Genomic DNA, 20854 nt, shown 5'->3' with positions numbered 1-20854 from the left:
TCTGTAGTCAGAGGCCCAGTAGGCAGGAGTCACCTTCAAGAGAAAGGGAGGGGGCTAGAGAAAAGATGTGACAGCAGGATGACAGTTCTTCCTACCATCTAACTTCCTATCGTTCTGCTTTTTCCTTGGTCCTACCTCGGGGTAGATGGGAAATAATGCATACTTTCTTCTCTCATGATTTTCTCTTTTCTAACTGAGTGCTGAAATTCCAGTTCCAGTCTGTTTTGGCTCCCATCTGGAAGGTAAAGTTCTCTTTCCAGAGTCCTTTCTCTCCAGATGCCCTTGCTCCAGGAGTCCTTCTCCCTCTTGTCCCATCTCTGTCTTTTGGGCCCCTTCTGCCCATCCCATACTCATTGCAACTTGAGTTATTCTCTCCCTTGCCAGCAACGTGCCTTTTACAGGTCAATAAAATTAGCGACTGGGGGCAGCGGGAGGGGGCAGGGGAATGGGGTGCTAAGCTCAATGGCCTTGAATGTGGCTGGACTCACGGAGTCTGGACGCCTGTCATTCCAGGACTAAACAGTGACAGCTGAGGGACCTGAGCTGGTGTTGGGTATTGTGGGGAGGGAGGGTTGCAGGCGGGGAGAGAGATGGACTGAGCTAAAGATGACCTGAGCACCCAGTGGTCCCCTTCAGAGGCCTGAGTCCCTCCCTACACAGCTGCCTCCTGGATGGGGAACCTTCACATTAGGTGAACCCTCTCCCACCTGCTCTGTCCTCTGGGACAGCCTCCTTGCACGTCAGATGTGGGGGATTTTGCTTTTGGTGCCAGTCCTGAGAACTCATGGCCTGGGCGCTGACCCCAAACTTTTTTGGCTCAAAGCTAATGCTCTACCACTTGAGCCACAGCTCTGCTCCTGACTTGTTGATGGTTGACTGGAGATGAGACTCATGGATCTGCCTTCCCAGGCTGGGCTTTGAACGGAAATCCTCAGGTCTCAGCCTCCTGGTGAACTAGGACAGGGGTGAGCACTCATTTGTGAGCCCTCACTTGCCCCTGCTTCCCTGGGCGTCGGCCTATAGAGCCTTTGGCCCCAGGATCCAGGCGTCCCGAGGTGGGGCTGGGCCGACCCCTCCCCTCCCCTCCCCTCCCGCCCCGCCCCCGGCCCCGCCCCGCCCCTTCCCCGCAGCCCGGAGCCGCAGCCGCCGGCCGGCGCGAGCAGGTGGCCACGGCGGCTCCCTCTGCCCGGCAGGTAAGACCCGGGACGCGGGCCGGCGGAGGACCGCGGGGCAGCCCGGGCGGGCGGGGCGGCGCTTACCGACGGGGGAGCTCCGGGCGCGCCGGCCCGGGGCAGCTGCGGGTGGCACGGAGCTCCGGGGAAGTTGGGGGCGCCCCGCCGCCGGCCCGGAGGCCGCGTCTCTCCGGCCGGACACACGAGGTGAGGCTGGCGCTGGGTGTGGGGCGTCGCTGTGCCGGCCTCTGAGCGCAGCCTTCTCCGGAGAGGCCGGAGGGGACCCAGGGGTGAGCCCTGTCCTGGGCGCCCTCGCTCCCGGCTGGGGTCCTTGGGGCTGTGGGAAGGAGGCCCTGCCTCCGGGAGCTCCAGGAAAGCTTCCTGGAAGAGGAGGAGGTCTTGGCCGACGGCGCGCACGGACGCCTTGAGCCCGTGGAGTGTGGGGGGGCTTTGATTTGGGGGTGAGGAGAGAGAAGACCGAGGCCCAGGTGGAGCCCCAAGGGCTCCTCAGAGGTCATGCTCACCTTCCCGACAGACGCAGGGGGCGACTGGGGGACAGGGCTTTCCGTCCCTGGGCTTCTCCCTCCCAAACCAGCCTCGTCGGAAGGTCTTTCTCACACCTGACCTCCATGCCTTCTGCTTCTGACAGCTTCTTGCTTCTGGGAAGCATGGTGCTAGAGTGGAAGGTGAGCGCAGGTGGGGGAGCTTTATGACACTCACTAGGTACGATGCTGGAAATGAACCATAGACAACTTGCAGGGGAGGGGGTAACAGTGTTAAAAAATGTACTCATTGCCTTACTTATGTAACTGTAACCCCCTGTTCATCATCTTTCCAATACATACACAATGTTATATATGTATATATGTGCCAAAAACAAGGGTTTTGAGGTCAGTTAGACTTGAGTCTTATCACCTGCCCCTACTTGGGCAAGTTACTTAACCCCCCGAGTTTTTTTCACCTGGAAAATGGGGACAATAATAGAAGACACCTCATAGGGTAGCCACAGAGATGAAGTGAGAATCCGCACGTAGGGAGCTTATCGCAGTGCCTGGTGAAGGCTCAAGCGTACGCATCCCCGTGCATAGGACAGCAAAGCCGATCCACAGGGGTGGGGTAGGATGGGGAGGGGCGGAGGTTTTCTTAAAGCCTTGTCTCAGAGAGTCCAGCTCTTCACTGCCAACTCCCCACAGTCCCTGCCTCCTGCTGGTCCTTGATCTCTGGATGGGTCTGGGCCGATGCCAGAGCATCTTCTCCTGGCTTCAACATCCTATTCACATTGCCTTTTATTTCTGGGGCTGGGCTGAGGTGTCTTGGCGGGACTGGGGAAGCAGTGAGTAGCAGGGGGCCTACTTGGAGCTGTGCCTAGGGATGGAATAAGCTCAGGTTTGGTGACCTAACGACAAAAGTCTCTGTTGGTACTCCCTCCTTGTCCTCCCCACCTCCAGAAATCTACAAGTTGGCTTCCAGCTGCATTAAACTAATTTTTTTTTTCTGGAAGATAAATAATACAAGGGACCGAAAGTCCAGATCTGGGGATTAGCCAGGTGGCTCTGTAATAGAGACAGTGCTCAGGCGGGCTAGAGTTCCCAAGGCTGCCAGCAAAGTCTGGCATGCCTTAAACTTGGGTAAGGGAGGAGGGGTATCCATTCCCTAGGCTGGGTGCTTGCAAAGGCTCCCCTTGGGAGGAAGGGAACAAGACTGAGTGGAGGCACCTGTGAATCAAGACCACACTCCCCCTTCCAGGGACTTGGAAGGACCCTGCCCGGGTGCTTGCTTGCCAGCTAGCTCCCAGTCTGTGCCAACCTCTTTCCTGGGCCTGTTTTCCTGAGCACATCCTCAGACTTGTGGGGCAGCGAAAGGACAGCTGCTTGCAAGGGATGAGGATGGAACTAGGACATGAGGCTGTGTGTCCTTGTACATACATGCAGACTGTCTCTTGGGGTACAGAAAGGACCTGGCAGTAAGAAAACAGCAGGGATAGGGGTGGGGGTGCACCATAGATGGTTTCAAGGTGAGTGAGCTTTCTCTCTACACCACAGTGTTAGTCAGATGTGTGACTCCAAGGAGACAGAGAAACCTGCATTTGAACTTGGCCTGACAGATTATCTTAAAGGCACACGAGTCAAGGTGGACCGTCTGAGTTCTAACTTTAAAATATTGAGATATAGGCTGGGAGTTTGACCTAGTGGTAGAGTGCTTGCCTAGCATGCAGGAAGACCCAGGTTCAATTCCTCGGTACCACATAGATAGAAAAAGCCAGAAGTGGTGCTGTGGCTCAAGTGGTAGAGCTCTAGCCTTGAGAATGCCCAAGGACAGTGCTCAGGCTCTGAATTCAAGACCCAGGACTGGCAAAAAAAAAACAAATACTGAGATGTAGCTGTGTGCCACTTTTAGTCTTCTTATCCCAGGCCCTGAAAATGGGACAATGGACCTGGCTGGAACTGGGACCACAAGTGCCATTTGGTTAATTTTTCCCTCTTCTTCCTGCCCCCTTAATATGGAAGTCCCTTCTGTAAAACTGGGCTTGGGGCACACTCACCTAGACTAGGAATAAATGTCAAGGTGAAACAAAGATTGTCAGTTGTCATCAACAGGCCATCTACCCTTGGGCTTACTGACCTGATTCTCCATCCCAAAATTGGGACAATTAGAAAGAAAAAAAAAGACCTTCCTGGCACGGGGGCTTACACCTGCAATCCTGGTTACTCAGGAGATTGAGATCTCGGAATCACAGTTCAAAGTCAGCCCAGGCAGAAAAGTTCAAGTGATTCTTATCTCCAGTTAACCAGCAAAAAGGCAAAAGTGGTGCTGTGACTCAAGCAGTAGAGTACCAGCCTTGAATGGAAAAAAGGACAACCAGATGCGATTGGCTCATACCTATAATCCTAGCTACCCCAGGACACTGAGATCTGAGGAATGTGGTTCAAAGTTAGCCCAGGGAGAAGAGTCTGTCTGTCTCTGTCTCTCTGTCTGCCTCTCTGTCTGCCTCTCTGTCTGCCTCTCTGTCTGCCTCTCTCTCTCTCTCTCTCTCTCTCTCTCTCTCTCTCTCTCTCTCTCTCTCTCTCTCTCTCTCTCTCTCTCTCTCCCCCTCCCCTCTCCCCCTCTCCCCCTCTCCCCTCCAGTCCTTGGATTTGAACTCAGGGCCAGGCCTGGGCACTGTCTTTGAGCCTCTTTTGAGGGTCAAGGCACTAGCCCTGAGCTTATCACTTAAACCACAACACCATTTCTGAATTTTTTTGAGTCTCACAGACTTTTCTACCTGACCTGGCTTTGAACTGTGATCTTCAGATCTCAGCCTCTTGAGTAGCTAGGATTAGAAATGTGAGCTACTGGCGTCTGGCAATTCCCCAATAAAGTACCAGCACGCACGCACGCACGCACGCACGCACGCACGCACACTTCTGTGATGTTTGAGCAGGCAGGGATAAAGATAAGTTGCTTCTCTGGTGTGTGATGATGAGGGTGGGATACTCGCTGTATCTAAGGAGCAAGGCAAGGCTCAGTGGGGCTTGGCCGCTGGGCGTATGGAAGCCAAACTGGGGGAGGTCAGATGGGCTGGACTCCATGCCCTCCTGTCATTTTCCTAGAGGAGCTGTGCCCACAGCCAGGGAGGACTCTGTAATGTGGTTTCGTTTGTGAGCTTGTGCCTTGAGCCTTGCATGGGGATGAGTTTGGGGGGCCAGCTGGCCAGACAGTGGGGGTCATCTCTGGTGGAAATGAATGGCATGTTGGTCTCAACTGGAGCTGAGTGCCCCATGGCACCTGCATATACCGTCTGTTCAGAAGAGAGAGAGGCATGCTGCCCTTTTGGTGTCCATCTCTCTCGTGGTTCTGATTTGGCTGTTATTGTTTTTTTGGGGGTGGGTAGCCTGATACTTTGGCCTCATTTGTGCCGTGATGTGCTGGATGGAACAAGACAGATCCATGCGTGCACGTACTGGCACCTGTGCCATTCCCCTGACATGCTTTCTCCATCTCTCGTGTGGATGCCCTTTGACCCACACTGGCAGGCAGTGAGCAGAACCCCATGCCCAACGCTTACTCGTGGCCTCATTCACTCTTACCAGTGACTTTCATTCACCTTGGGTGACATGTCTGCTCCAGTGGCCAAGGGTTGGCTTACTTGAAGGTGGCTGGGGGCCAGATGCCTGCAGCAGCTCAGGGACAGGAGACTGTGGCACCACCATTCCCCGAACACCCTGCAGGACTGGATGCTCGGCACCTTGGCTCCCCCAAGTGTCTGCAGATCCCGAGCCGCTCAGTCCATTTGTTCTCCCCTCCCCAGCCCCAGCCCCGCCACCTTGCTAGTCCCGGGGCTTGAACTCAGGGTCTGAGCACTGTTTCTGAGCTTCTTTTGCTTCGGGCTAGCACTCTACCACTTGAGCCACAACACCACTTCTGGCCTTTTGTGTGTATGTACTGAGGAATTGAACCCTGGGCTTTATGCATGCTAGACAAGCACTCTACCACTAGGCCATCTTCACAGTCCGTTTTGTACATTTCTTTGGGGTCTCTTTCTGTCTCCACCTGGCAGTGTGTCTGCCCCTGTCAGATGTATTCACCTGTGACTTTCCTTTTCTGCTTCCATGTGTGTGTGTGTGTGTGTGCAGTGCACATGTATACACATGTATGCATATGTACCAATACAGGCGTTTGAACCCAGGGCTTTGAATTCTCTCTTAGATTTTTTCCTAGTTGAGGCTAATGCTCTCCCACTTGAACCTCAGCTCCACTTCCAGCTTTTGGGTGCTTAACTGGGGATAAGAGTCTCATAGACTTTTCCTACCCTGGCTGGCTTTGAACCTTGATCCTCAGATCTCAGCTTCCTGAGTAGCTGTAATTACAAGTGCAAGCCAATAGTACCCAGCTCTGTCTTTTTCTATGTGTCATTCTCTCATTTTCTTATCCTCTCTTCCTGTTTCTCTCACTGTCTGTGTCTCTCGCACATGTCTTCTCACACTCCATCTCTGATTGTATGACTGTCTCTCTGCATATGTTTCTTCTGTCTCTACCTCTAAACCTGGGCCTGTCTCTCTGGTCCATCTCAGTCTCTTGAGGAATCCCAGGGGAACAGTACAGCCAACTATCCCTGTTTGGGTCTTAGAAGAAGGTGGTAAAGCGTCCTTGGGGGTTGCCATCACTTATGGGTACCTCCACTTCTAAGCAAGCAGACAGGGACAGATTATCAGGGCTGCCTCTACTCCCAAACTCATTTGAACTTAGGAACTTGGGCTCCCGACAATGACATGTTCTTCAATGTTGTGGACGTGGGCACACAGCGACAGATTTGGGGTGATTGGAAAGAGTCCTTGTCTGTCTGATTGACCCTGAAGAAAAGGAAGGATGCTGGGTCTTGGAGTCTTTCTCAGAAGAGGTGTTGAGCAGAGTAGGGCTGAATTGACACTTTTTTTTTTTTTTCCTGGAAGAAGCCAAACTCAATCCACCCATCCCAAAGCCAGCTTCCTGCTCAAACCACACTGCATCCCCACCCTGTTCCAACCTTTCCGCCCCTGCCCTTGGGGGCCTGTTTAAACAGCCGCCTTGCCTCTCCTGTCCCCACCTCTGCAGCCCGCACCCCTTCACTGCATGGCTTCTGCACAGGACTTTGCTGTGTTGGATGTTTGTTTATTTGACCAAAGTTTCCCTGGGTGGGGCCAGGACCAATGCCACAGCCCCTTCTCCCCACTGAATTCCTAGGATACATCCAGGCACACTCACCCTCCTCTTCCAGGCCCCTAGGCCTAGCCTGTATCCCCAGTTCCCCTTCCCCTAGGCCTAGCCTGTATCCCCAGTTCCCCTTCCCCACCCTCCTGATCTTAGCTCAGCCAATTCCTACATCTGTACCCACCTTCTTTTTCCTGCCCCATATAGAGACTTTTAGACTCAAAGGGGCCAGGCAGGGAATCTCCTACTAGAGAAGGTGCTTGGAACTGGAGTCTTGGGGGAGGGGTTTCTAGGCCTCTGAAAAAGGGAAATGTCACCTGTGGTCTTGGGAATGTGGGAGGTCTGCCCACCTGCCTCCCCACTCCCCAGTGCCTGAGGCTGGAGCTGTGACACTGTGGGTAAGATCTGAGGCAGGAATAACTATAAGGGGCTGAAAACATTTCCAGAATGCAAATTCCAAGCAATCACTCTGAACCTCCCCCCCCCCCCCAGGATCCTTGAACTTGCCTAGAACTTGATCAGAGGGCTACCTCTCTGGGCCCCGCAAACACGAGCAGAAGAAAAAGTCTTCCTTGTAGATGACAATGAACTCTCAGAAAACAAAGAGACTTGACCAGAGTCAGATCCTGGTCTTAAACCCATGTCTTTTCATTCCCCACAGCTAGGGCTCTTCCCTGGAAGCCACAAGCCACTGTCACCCATAGCTTTCCCACATCCTTTCTATGTGTCCTTCTTCCTCTTAGACCTGGCCAGAGGGACACTTTGGCCCTGTGTCTCAGGCAGGGAAGGGAGGAAGAAGGCAGGTAGCATTCCTCTGACCTCATTCTGAGACTTGCTGTCCTAATTAGATGCTTCCTAAAGGGAGAGGGACACCAGAAACTTCTAGAGCTGGTGTTAACCATGTGGGCACTAATTGGGAATGCCACTGTCCCTTGGTAGAAACGAGGAATAGCTACTTCAGATCTGCAGGATGCGGAGGGGGGGGGAAGAGGAGCATGGGAATCAGGAGGAAGTTTCCCCAAATACAGGCATCAGGTTCTAGTGGGGCGGCCCAGCTGGGGGCAGCTGGCTAGTAGGCACTGCCCTTGGGTAGATGAGCAGCTTTGCTCTTGTACCTCCTCTTTTTTCTCCTGCTTCCCTAGAACATGATGGCATGACTCAGGGGATGTATGCCCACCCTGCCCCTCTCCTCTAACACAGCCCAGGAGTCCTAGCCCATATCCTCATTCCAGAACATTGATTTAAAAAAAAAAAAGAAGTTAATTTAAGCAACAGGTATTTATTGAGTACCTACCATGCATGACCCTGCCCTGTGAAATCAAGGGAGAACAAGACAGGGTGAATAACAGAATATAATAACAAAAACAGAATGTGGTAGCTCATGTCTAAAAATCCCAGTTCTTTGGAAGGGAAAGGTAAGAGGGTCTCTGCTCCAGACCAGCCTAGACAAAACAAAAAAGAAGCCAGACTAGATGTTGGGGTTCATGCCTATAATCTTCATGATCTAAGGACCATGGTTCAAAGCCAGCCCAGGCAGGAAAGTTAGTGAGAATTTTTTTTTTGCCAGTCCTGGGCTTGAACTCAGGGCCTGAGCATTGTTCTTGGGCTTCTCAAGGCTAGAACTCTACCATTTGAGCCATACTACCACTTCTGGCTTTTTCTATGTATGTGACACCCAGGAATCAAACCTGGGTCTTTGTGCATGCTAGGCAAGCACTAGACCAAACTCCTGGCCCCTGCTAAGAATCTTATCTGTAATTAACCACTAAGGGGGTGTGGGGGGGAGCTGTGGCTCAAGTGGTAGAGGCCCTGAGTTCAAGCCCCAGAACCAGCACACAACACACACACACACACACACACACACACACACAGGCATGGTATGGTAGTCCTATAGTCCTATCTAGTCCTGGACAAAATCAAGTGATCCTGTATGAAAAATGGCTGAAGCAAAAAGATTGGAGCTGGGCACCGGTAGCTCATGCCTATAATCCCAGCTACTCAAGGGGCTGAAATCTGAGGATCAAGGTTCAAAATCAGCCATGGCAGGAAAGTCCATGAGACTCTTATCACCAGTGAACCACCAGAAAACCAGGAATGGCACTGTGGCTCAAAGTGGTAGAGCGCTAACCCTGAGCAAAAGAGCTCAGGGACAGGTCCTGAGTTCAAACCTCATGACCCTCCCACCCCACCCCCCCAAAAAAGATTGGAGTTATGGCTAAGTTCAAACTCCAGTAGCACACACACAAAAGGAAGGTGGTGGTGAGGCAGCTCATGGCGTATTATTCCTGTATCAGCCAAGAGAGGGAGGAGGGTGGAGGAGCCTGGAGGAAAAAAGGTTCCAGGCAGAAAGAACAGGCTTTGAGAAGCCCTAGGTGAGGGAGAGCTTGCTGGGCTTTGGAGGTAGAAAGAGCCTGGTGTGGCTCAGCTAATCAAAGCAAGCTAGGAGCCATACAAAAATAGATTGGAGGGGGGCAAGGAATATTTTGAATGTAAACATTTTAAACCAAAACATATCAATGCTGAAGACTTGGGGGAAAGGTGTTTTCTACTTTGAACACTACTCAGCCAACTTAATTCGGTCAGACTTTTCCCTTTCTGCCATGTAGTACAGTTAAACAAATCTCCACTGTTTTTTCAAATCACAACTTTAATTCTACTGTGACTGTTTTGTTTTTCAAATCAGCATCCATTCCTTCTACATTTCGCAGCTGTGAGTTGATTCATCCATCAATTTTGGAACTGCAGACTGTTGACATAAAGCTCTGTCATTGTGTCACTCCACTTAGAAAGATTAAAAAAAAAGATTTGTATCGAAGATTAAATTCTCTTGTCCATTTTATTTAATAATGAGTTTTCTTGTATCTGGCTCTGATGGTTGTCAGTGTAGCTAGGAATATTTTTAGGTGACCGGTAGTATTTATATCTCAGTTAATCTGTGGGAAGGACCTAGTAAAAAGGGCAACTGGGGGGACAGAGGGATAGAAGAATTTGTAGAAGGTGAGTTGGGTCTGGTTCTAGGGTACGGCTTTTCTCAAAGTGGAAAGTCGTTTGGGAAAGGGTTTTATTTTGGGGGAGGGGGGGTTGGGGGAGTGGTTAGTAACTTTTGAGATATAGTCTCAGAAACTGTTCTACCTGGACTGGCCTCAAACCATAATCCTTAAATTCCTAGCCTCCCAGATAGCTAGAAATATAGGCATGAACCTTCAGCATCTGCTTTGGGGAGAGGGAGGGAGGGAGGGAGGGAGGGGGAGAGAGAGAGAGAGAGAGAGAGAGAGAGAGAGAGAGAGAGAGAGAGAGAGAGAGAGAGAGAGAGAGAGAGAGCGCGAGAGAGAGAGCTCGTGCACCAGGGCTTGATTGCAGAGCCTCAGACTCTTGCTATATTTCTTTTTCTTTTTTCTTTCTTTTTTTTTTGGTCAGTTGTGGGGCTTAAACTCTAGACTTGGGTGCTATCCCTGAACTCTTCAGCTTAAGGCTAATGCTCTACCTCTTGAACCACAGTGCCACTTCTGGTTTTCTGTGGTTCATTGGAGATAAGAGTCTCACGGACTTTTCGTGCCCAGGTTGGCTTTGAACCGTGATCCTCAGACCTCAGCCTCCTGAGTAACTATGATTACAGGTGAGCCATGGGCACCCAGCTTGCTTGCTCTTTCTTTTTTCTTTCTTTCTGTCTTCCTTCCTTCCTTCCTTCCTTCCTTCCTTCCTTCCTTCCTTCCTTTTCTTCCTGACAGTCCTGGGGCTTGGACTCAGGGCCTGGGCATTGTCCTTGGGCTTTCTCAAGGCCAGTGCTCTACCCACTTGAGCCACAATACTACTTCCAGATTTTTCTGTGTATGTGGTATTGAGGAATTGAACCCAGGGCTTTGTGCATGCTAGACAAGCACTCTAGGCCACTACTAGGCCACATTCCTGGCCCCTCTTGTTGCATTTTCTTGCTCACTCTACATTGAGTCTCCATTTGGGCATCTTTTTACTGATTCATTGCAGTTAATTGGAAATGGTGTCCCCTGGACTTTTCTGCCCTGGCTGGTTTCAAACCGTGATCTTCTAGGTCTAAGCCTCCTCAGTAGCTGGGATTTCAGGTGTAAGCTACGAGTGCCTGGTTTCAGAGCTAAAAAATGTACTTTTAACTGTGCAGAGCTGAGAATGGAAGCCTCATGCATACTAGAAAGTGTTCTACCATTGAGCTACACCACTCCCCCCCCCCCAAAAAAAAAAACCCTCCAATGCTCAGTTTGCACATGAAGAGCACTGGACTGGAAGAGGAGGAGGGGAAGGGGGGGCATGGAGTAAAGATAGAAAGCGCTAACCCTCCCACCTGGGCACAAGTGGCTGGAGCTACCAGGCAGCCACAGACCTGGCATGGGAACAGACCCAGACACAGAGAGCTGTGTCCGGCTGTGGCTCCGAACTTAGGGTGTGACCCTGAGCAGAGGTATAAAGAGGCCTCTGTCAGTGCGAGGCGCTGTGCCCAGCTGGGCCAGACGAGGCGCCTGAGGAATAAGAGAATTAACCTGAGAGTTCCGGAAGAAAAAAACCAAAACAACAAAACTCGAAGTGACAAAGACCCCAGATTTCAGTATTTGGGGCAAGTTCTTCTCGTCCCTCATCCTCAGTCTCCCCGCCTGTAAAATGGGTTTAAATCCCAGATTCCCAGGCCTGCCACATTGTCAGGATCCAGGTTGTTGACTGACCATCTGCACACTGAGCACTGTGTAGCAAGCACAGAAAGTGATTACTGTGTGCTTGTTTGCTAACCTCTTGACAAATATTGACTCATTTAATCCCCTTAATGACCCACTAAGTGAGGTACAATTTACCCTTATCTTACAGATGGGGATACTGAGGCACACAGTCCCACAGCTAAGAAGTGGCTGAGACAGGGTTCGCACCTGGGTAGTATGGCCATAACACTGTCCTGTTTCTGGAAAGGAAGGGATAGATGGTCCCTAGAAGGCACCTGAAGGAGGTCTGTGTGGAGGGCTCCAGATTATTTGAGGCCATGGAAGAATGTTTCCTGGATCAACTTTGCCATGTATGTTGTCTCTCCCCACACCCCCCTCCTGGTCGGGGGGCCTGAGCCCTGTCTCAGAGTTTTTGCGCAGGCTAGCACTTGACCACTTTGAGCCACAGATCCACTTCTGGTTTTCTGGTGGTTCATTGGAGATAAGAGTCTCATGGACTTTCCTGCCCGGGCTGGCTTTGAGCCATGACCCTCAGATCTCAGCCTCCTGAGTAGCTAGGATTACAGGTGTGAGCCAGTGCCAGGTGGACAGGGGGAAGAGGGGAGTGAGCCTTCATGGGAAGAAGCTGGAGAGACCCAGAACAGGAGAGACATGGCATCAGGGCTTCTGAGCCTGAGGCCTGCAGTGAGCCATGTGACCCTGCAGTATAGATAAGGTGGCTGTGGGGAGGGCGCCCAAGGCCAAGCTCAGAGCTCACAATAACTGCACTACAGGAAAAAACTCTACCTCTGTCTGCTCCCCAGAACAACCTGGGTGTTGTTAAGAAGTCGGATGGGGGCCAGGCAGGGGGAGGAGGGGCGGGGGTGGTTCCTACTAAGGAAGCTGAGATCTGAGCATCCCAATTTGAAGCCAGCCCAGGCAGGAAAGTCTGTGAGACTCTTATGTCCAATTCTTCAGTAAAAACAACTGGAAGTAGAGCTGTGGCTCAAGGGATAAAGGGATAGTCTTGAAAAAAACAGCTAAGGATAGTGCCTAGGCCCTGAGTTCAAGCCCCAGAATCAGTGGGGGGAGAAAAAAAAGGTAGCTCCTAAGCCCCACCCCCAGACTCCCAGACCCCTGGCTCAGAGGCCCTGGGATGGGATCCAGATAAAGGGGTCCATAAGTTCCCCTAAAGATGCTCACATAGCTGGGGATTTGGGGGATTTGGAAACCTGCTGGATGCCAGGACTTGGCTCTAGGCTACACATCTGAGTCACCTGAGCAGAATGGTCCAGGCCATACCCCAAACCAAGCCCAGCAGATACCCTGGGAAGGACCTCGGGAGTCAGAATTAGTATTCCGGGGAGCAATCATTCAGGACACTCAGGCAGGCCTGTCCCTTTATCAGCCAAACCATCCTTCCTCCCCAAGAGGCTGTCCCACCACCCCCTGTCTCCTTCAAGTCTTTCCCTTCCCCCTCATGTCTCTTCTTCCTGCTTCTCCATTCATCCTTCCTCTGGACTCCCTGGATTTGAAGGTCCTGTGAAGGCCCCTTGAGGCTTCTATTGCCGAGTCCCAATGGAGTGAATGTGGGGGGGGGGGGCTGTCTCACCTCTTCAGTGACCCCTCAAAGTAGAAGCTGTTGGGCCATTTGGCAGATCCAGAGGTGTAATGACCTGCCCAGGCTCTGCCCTCTGCTCTCTCTCCTGTGAAGCCTCCAGAGGCTGGACAGAGAGCCAGGGCGCACAGGACATGTTGACACAGCCCATCAGCAAGGTGTTTTCTAGAGCCTCTTAGATGGACTTTGAAAGGCTCCCTTCTTCTTGGCCTGTACCAGCTGTGTGCCTCCAGTCAGCAGGCTGACTGGAGGGGAAGGTGCTTTGATGTGGACAGCGCTGCTCCCTGGCTGACAAGGTGAGCTGTGGTCACCCCCATCATCTCCCACTGACGATGGCTTGGAGCCTCTCTTCTGCCTCCTGTCCTAGATCTCTCAGGGTCATCCTAGCCTCCCCCTGCCACCATCCTCTGAATGAGATGAGAGTTAAGTTGTTTCCCATGTTGAGAAAGGAGAAGGACTTTAAGACCCAGTGGGGGTAGGGTAATGGGAGGATCTTGCTGGACAAACTAAGCAAATAAAGCTTCAGGAAGTGTAGGGTGGGTAAGGGAACCCGAAGGTCTTAATTTCCACACTGAGGATCCTGGCTGGTAGTCAGGGCCTCATTCTGCCTCTTCTCAATGCTGCTCTTTAAGAGGGAAAAGGGCCCAGGTCCCAGGGAATACCAGTAAACCTTTGATCTTTACGTTCCCTTCTAGACAACAATGCAAGGAAGTCCTACTAGAGAACTGACTGCTTTCTAGATAGCTGCTGTTACCACTAATATTCTGGGAGAGGAGGAGGTCAGCCTTACTATTGGATACCCTGAGTCCTAGCCTCCTTTTCTCTTGCTCTGCCCTCTCTCTATACCCCAAGCAGCATTGCCCAGCAGGATAAGGAGTTAAAATAAAATCATGTCTGTTGCCTTGGCAATGGATTCAGCTGTGGACTGGGAAAGGTTGGGGACAGTTTGGTGACTGTGGAGAGCAAGATGATAGACAAGGGTAAGGCCTGGATCTGAGAATGAGCCCAGCACCATCACCAGCTCCTGAAGAGTGAGGCGTCTGGGGAAGCTTTTTAGCCCTCTGCCTGGACCTGTGTTTTCTTCCACTGATTTCCAATACATAGTGGTAAGGAAGTTCTTTGTGAAGTTTTATCCTTGTCCCACCTGCTGTAACTCATGATTTCATCTCTTCTATACAGTCATGGTTCTTGATAGCATGCAGGGGATTATCTATATGTTACCTCACTTAATCTCCCCCTATGTTAGCTGTGGGGCAGGGAAATTAGGCCTTCGTATTGTTACCTCCATTTTACAGGTGAGAAAACTGAGGAGCCATGTTCCCAGCCACACAATAAGATGGCTGAGTTGGAACTCAGACATGGGGCTTGCCTAATTTCCAGCCAGCTCCCAGGAGTCTCTCCAAATTCACACCCAAGTTCAGCCCTCTGATCGCCTTCCTTTGCCCCTGCTGCCTCCCCTTCCATCTCACCCTAACTCAACAGCAGCCCAGGCTGGGAGGAGTCACCCTGTCCATCCCTCTGCCCCTCCAGCCCCTGTGCAGGCAGTGGAGCCCCACAGAGCTTTCTCTGATGCTCCTGTAGTTCTGACCCAGGAGGGGGGGTGTGGGAAAGTCAAGTGGGAGTTAGGGGTGTCAGCTGCTATGCTCCTTTTTTTACTAAGGCCTTTGAACATGTAATGTGATAATCTCCTCCTGAGGACCTGGCTTCATCCAAGAATCCATTAGGGACCTCCCAGAAGGAGTGGACACGCCCACCTCCCAGGCCCTCCCCTCCCGGAGGAGGGATGGGAGTCCACTTCCGGTTTCTAGAGTGTAGTGGGGCGGGCATCCCTCCTTCAACCTGGATCCCCGGGCTCTCCAGGTTTTCCTTTCGCATCCTAGCATTTACTAGGCTATGAATGTGCTGCTGGTGCAATGGCCCAGGAACTGAGTCCAGCAGGGTCCAGGTGGGGTGGTCACCAAGTCACCCTCCCCAGATTTACAGGCTGGGAAATTGAGGCCTGTAACTGTTGTCTCCACAGCATCCCTGCCCCCAGACAAATCAATTAGTACCGTGTCTGAGTCTATGTTCCCAGCATCTGTCTCATGATTTGGGGATTTATGCGCCCCCCCCCCCCCCCCCCGTCACTGTGAAGGACAACTGTCCATTCGAAGGAGCCTGGTGGGGCTGAGCCCAGTGCTGGCAGGACGTAGTGCCATGTTGCTTGGGGCAGGGTGGAGATTTGATTTCAGGGGGATTTGCAGCCTGTGGGGAGCCGCCCTGGCCACATGGTGGCTCTGGGCTATTTTAAGAGGCTGAAAGTGGGAGAGGGGCCAGGACCTGGTGGAGCCATCAGGGAGTCTGTCCTTTCTGAAGGTACCAGAAGGGTCTCTGGAAGGATCGGCTGGGATGGTAGGCGGAAGTTGAATGTCTCCTACCCTCTGGGGACCCAGGGATCTGGGGCTAACCCTGGAGGAGCTTCTGATGGAAGAGAACTGGAGTTCTTCTAAGCCCATCTACCTCCATCGAGGCTTTAGTGTTGTTATAACAATTACTACACCTACCTTACATCTTTGTAGTAAATATTGTATTTATTAAGCCCGCAGAGAAGGCAGAGAGAGAGAGAGAGAGTGAGAGAGTGTGTGTCTGTGTGTCTGTGTGTCTGTCTCTGTCTCTGCCCATCCTGGTCCTAGGGATTGAACTCAGGGCCTTTCTATCCTTGCTTGGCTTTTCCACCCAGGGCTGGTGTTCTACCGCTTGTGCCATACCTCTACTTCCACCTTTTTGATGGTTAAATGGAGTCTCTCAGATTTGTCTATCCAGGGTGGCTTCAAATTCAGATCATCAGATCTCAGCCTCCTGAGTAGCTGGGATTACAAGTGTGAGCCACCAGCACCAGCAGGTTTTAAATCCAGGTACTCCAGACTCCTCCTTCCAGCCACTATGTACCACTTTGAGCCTCTGTGTCCCAGCATGTGAGGGATCTAATCAGTGATGCCTCCTAATGTCGTCTGGGCACCTGTTACGTCCATGATGATCTCACATCACCTTCTGCACTGTGACATGTTCATACCTTGCCTTGTGGATATAAATAAATAAGGAAGCTGGGTGTAGTGGTTCACGCCTATGATCCTAACTACTCAGGAGGCTGAGATCTGAGGATCATGGTTCAAAGCCAGCCCGAACAAAAAGTCCGTGAGACTCTTATTTCCAATTAACCACCAGAAAACCAGATGTGGCACTGTGGCTCAAGGGGTAGGGTGGGTGGCCTTGAGCTGAAGAGCTCAGAGACAAGGCCCAGTCCCAGAGTTCAAGTTCTACAACCTACAAAACAGAAACAACTCAGAGAAGACGTAACTTGTCCAAACTCACACAGCAGAAACAAGATGCCTGGTCTCATTCCCACAGAGAATAGATTCATTTCTCAAATCCAACTGTGAGTATTGGTTACCTCTTTTTTATTTTGCCAGTCCTGGGTCTCCAACTCAGGACCTGAGCTCTGTCCTTGAGCTTTCTCAAGGCTAGTGCTCTGCCACTTGAGATACACAGCACCACTTCCGGCTTTTTCTATGAATGTGGTACTGAGGAATTCAACATAGGCCTTTATCCATGCTAGGCAAGCACTCTACCACTAGGCTACCCTCCTGGCCCCTAGGTTAGTGTGCTAGACCTAGACCTGAAGATTCACACACAGACATAAAGAGAGGAAGAGAAGAAAAAAGAAATTGTGAGGGGACTAGAGAAAACTAGAATGCCCAAACTGGAGATTCAGTGGCTGTATTTAGTGTCATTTTCTGGCTGGAGGAGGGACAGAATTAGGGAACCTGATTCCCAATGGGGTGAGTGACAGAGAAAAGGGGGATGAGGACCACCTGGTACCATTACTAGGTAGAGATTTTCTGTTTTAGAAAACAGAAAATCCTTATTCCAACCTTTTGTTTATTATTTGTTGTTGTTTGTAAAGACAGGATCTCAACTGTGTAGCTGGCCTGGAATTTGAGCTCCTCTTGCCTTAGCCTCTCAAGTGCTGGGATTATAGGCATGTATCACTAGATCCAACTTCACCCCCACCTTTACAGGAAAAGAGGCCACTGAGCATATTGGACTGAGGCCTTTGAGACACCATGGCATATAGAAGAGATAGTTTAGCCTCTGGAACGGAGAGATGGAACACATCTCAACTTCAGCTCTCTAGCAAGTTAATCTCTCAGAGGCCTGTCTGTCCATGTCTTCTAATTGAGGAGTTTCACACTGACCCTTCAAGGTCACCGAGAAGATACAATGAGTTCATAAAGGTGTGGGAAGGTCTGGAATACCGGAGGCTGGCCACGAACAACAATGGTTTGTCTGTATGCCATAGTGTTATTCCTAGGTCTCTAGGTCCTTGTGGGCAACCCTAAACCGGCACCTGTGGCCCTGCTGAATGATTTCAACAGGGCTGGCAGAATGGAAGCGCCAGTGGCATAAGCTTAAAGGCCAGTGCCTGCATCTCAGGGGCTGGGGATATTGGCTTTGTGGCAAAGCTCTTGCTTAGCATGAATAAAGCCCTGGGTTCAATCTCCAGCACCAGAAATAAGGAAAGAAGGGAGGGAGGGAGGGAGGAAGGAAGGAAGGAAGGAAAGGGGGAGGGAGGGAGGGAGGAAGGGAAGAAGAAAGGGAGGGAAAGGAAAGAAGGAAGAGAGGGAGGGAGGGAGTCAGTCCATCAGTCCGTCCATCCCTCCATCTGTCTGTCCTAACTCGAGGGTTGCTGAGCTCAACGGTACATCAGCATAGAAATAGACTTGGGGGTTTCATAGATACACAGCTTCATATAGAGCTAATGCAAGCCTGCAAATAAGAGGTGGTGGCATTCACAGAGGATGGGGTTGAGGCAGGAGGAGATGATGCTACCCCTCTTTGTGCTGTCCCAAGGACACAAAAGCCTAAGTAAGTTTGAAGGGATGTAACTGGAATAACAAAACACCTGGAAACCACTTAGTCAATGGGGTTTTATTAAGCTGTTCAATTCAGGTCACATACTGGGCAGCAGGAAATGAAGTCTGGAACCACCCTGGCTTGGGGGAAAGGCTCCGTGTCAATGGGGTAGTTTAGGCAGTGTGCAGGGAAACTAGCTTAATACCTGTGATAAATGCCTGGTGTGGACCTAGACAAGATGCCCTGGCAGAGGGTTTTGGAAGGCTTCTTGGAGGAGGAATCGTATCAGAGAAAGGACATTGAGGGAAATGGGTTTTTAGCTGGGAGAAGGGACTTCTTGCGGGGAGAGGCTGCCCGCCATGCTGAGCTGAGTGTGGAAGTGAAGTGGCTTTTTCTGTTACTGGGAAGCAGATCTAGGACCTGTTGGTAACATAGGAACTCGAGCTCCTTAGAGGCCGTACTAGCCAACCCAGAGTCATGCTCACTTGCCCTCTTTTGGAGGAGTAGACTCTTTTGTCATGGGAACGATCAAGCAGAGGCCAGACAGTACCTTGTCAGGGTTGCTACAAAAGGGACAGGATGACCTCAAGGTCCTTTCCAAGTCTGAGCAACTGTAGTTGTCGGCTGACAGACATAGGACGTGGGCTGCGGTAGGAAGCAGTGTGACTGGATCAAGTTAGAGGATGTGTGTGCTGAGGGGTGTTGAGTGTACAGGGTCCTGGGATTGTCATTCCTTCCTCCTTCCCCTTCTGAGTACACAGGGGTGTCTGGTTTGTCAGTCACCTTTGGGTTTAGTTTTAAAACTGCTTTTTGGCAACTGCTTTATAAAGATATATTTCTGAGCCAGATGCAGTGGCTCACACCTGTAATCCTAGCTACTCAGGAGGCTGAGATCTGAGGATCAAGGTTCAAAGCCAGTCCTGGCGTAAAAGGACCTGTGACTTTTATCTCCAATTGACCTCTAGAAAAGGGAAGTGGAGCTTGGCTCAAGGGTAGGGTAGTAGCCTTGAGCTGAAGAGCTCAAGGACAGTGCTCAGGCCCAGAGTTCAAGCTCCATGACCCAAAATTAAACAAAAATATAATAATTCTTCCAGGCTCATGTCTGTAATCTTAGCTACTCAAGAATCTGAGATCTGAGGATCACAGTTGTTTTTGTTGTTGTTGGTTGGTTGGTTGGTTTTTTGGGGGGTTTTGTCAATCATGGGGCTTGAACTTAGGGCCTGTGCACTGTCCCCTTCCCCCGCTTTTTTTGTCAGTTGAACTCTAAGCCTGGGAGTTGTCCCTGAGCTCTTCAGCTCAAGGCTACCACCCTGTCCCTGGAGCCACAGTGCCACTTCTCCACTTCTGGTTTTCTGGTGTTTAATTGGAGATAAGAGTCTCACGGACTTTAGTGCCCCCCAGGCTGGCTTTGAACCTCAGTTCTCAGATCTCAGCCTCCTGAGTAGCTAGGATTACAGGTGTGAGCCACCATGCCCCCCCCCCTTTTCTTTTTCCTTCTTACCAGTTTACCACTTTGAGCTGCATCTCCCACTTCCAATATTCTCGTGGTTAATTGGAGATAAGTCTTACAGCCTTTCCTGATCGGGCTGGCTTTGAACCTCAATTCTCAGATCTCAGCCTCAATAGCTAAGATTCCAGATATGAGCCACCTCAAGCATCCAGCTTGAGGATCACAGTTTGAAACCATCCTGGGCAGGAAAATTCCTGAGTCTCTTTTTTTTTTTTTTTGCCAGTCCTGGGCTTGAGCTCAGGGCCTGAGCACTGTCCTTGGACTTTCTCAAGGCTCTACCACTTGAGCCTCAGCACCACTTCTGGCTTTTTTCTATGTATGTGGTACCAAGGAATCGAACCCGGGTCTTCATACATGCTAGGCAAGCACTTTAACCACTAGGCTAAACTCCTAGCCCCATTCCTGAGTCTCTTATCTCCAGTTAACTAGCAAAAAGTCAGAAGTCATTCTGTGAACTCAAGTGGTACAGCACCAACCTTGAATGAAAAAGCTAAGAGGCAGTACCCAAACCCTGAGTTCAAGCCCCAGTACACACACACGCACACACACACACACACACACACCCCTCTGGTTGGGTATGGCCGAGTTTCAAGCCCCACTATGCACACACACACACACACACACACACACACACACACACACGCACACACGCACACCTCTCTGGTTGGGTATGGGTGGGACTATCCACCTGAGATCTGCCCCATCAAAATGGTGAGATGCGCCATGTGGCCACCTCTGAGGAAGCTAGTGCAGCTTCTGGCCCCTTTCTAAGTCTTTTTCTCACCTCACACAGAGAGGTGAGGGGGGCACGGCCGCAGCCCTACCCCTCCACTCCTCCGCTGGCTTCACGTGCCTCTGTGTGTGTGTGTTAGGTACCGGCCTTCCACAGGGAGACCTCCCTAGCTCATCCTCTGGTTCCCAGGAATCTGAGGTGTCCCACTGGTGTTCACTGATCTGTAACTTTGCCCTCATTCCTTACGCTCTCCAGCCCTTTCTAGCTCAGTGAAGGCTGGGCCCAATCTGGACTAAACAAGATACTTGTAAATGTCAGCTTCCCCACAAACAGGCATACCAGGACCTGGTGTGCTAGGAGGAGGGAGGACACTCAACCAGGGGGACCCCCAGGTTTCCACTTACCTCCTCTCACCCCTCTCGGCCTGCGGCTCCCCCGCCCGCCGCTGGCTCAGGCAGCAGCGCGGCTCTTGGATCAGCTCCACGCGGGCTGCCCGGGGCGGGCTCGGGACACAGGCGGGGCCCAGAACACTTGAGACCGGGGCTGATTGGCCGTGTGCCTCCGGACCGGCCTGTGTCCCTCTGGATCGCCCGGGGACGG

At 51.4% G+C, this 20854-nt stretch overlaps 1 protein-coding gene across 2 annotated transcripts in view; it reads left to right on the top strand.

Moving 5' to 3' along the window:
- The first annotated feature begins 1139 nt into the window (after positions 1 to 1139).
- The window catches only part of Znf385c (zinc finger protein 385C), a 52870-nt gene continuing 33155 nt past the window's right edge, over positions 1140 to 20854 (top strand). Inside the window, exon 1 of one of the 2 annotated variants that reach the window (XM_090350874.1) lies at positions 1140 to 1193. The gene's annotated coding sequence lies outside the window, so the exon portion shown is untranslated. Of the gene's footprint in view, positions 1194 to 1350; positions 1380 to 20854 lie in introns of those variants that run through there. The other variant, XM_090350875.1, reaches the window with a different exon arrangement.

Source organism: Megascapheus bottae, chromosome 17, assembly GCF_031878675.1.
Source record: "Megascapheus bottae isolate mThoBot1 chromosome 17, mThoBot2.hap1, whole genome shotgun sequence".
NCBI classification, from domain to species: Eukaryota; Metazoa; Chordata; class Mammalia; order Rodentia; family Geomyidae; genus Megascapheus; species Megascapheus bottae.
This window is presented reverse-complemented; position numbering and strand designations above follow the sequence as displayed.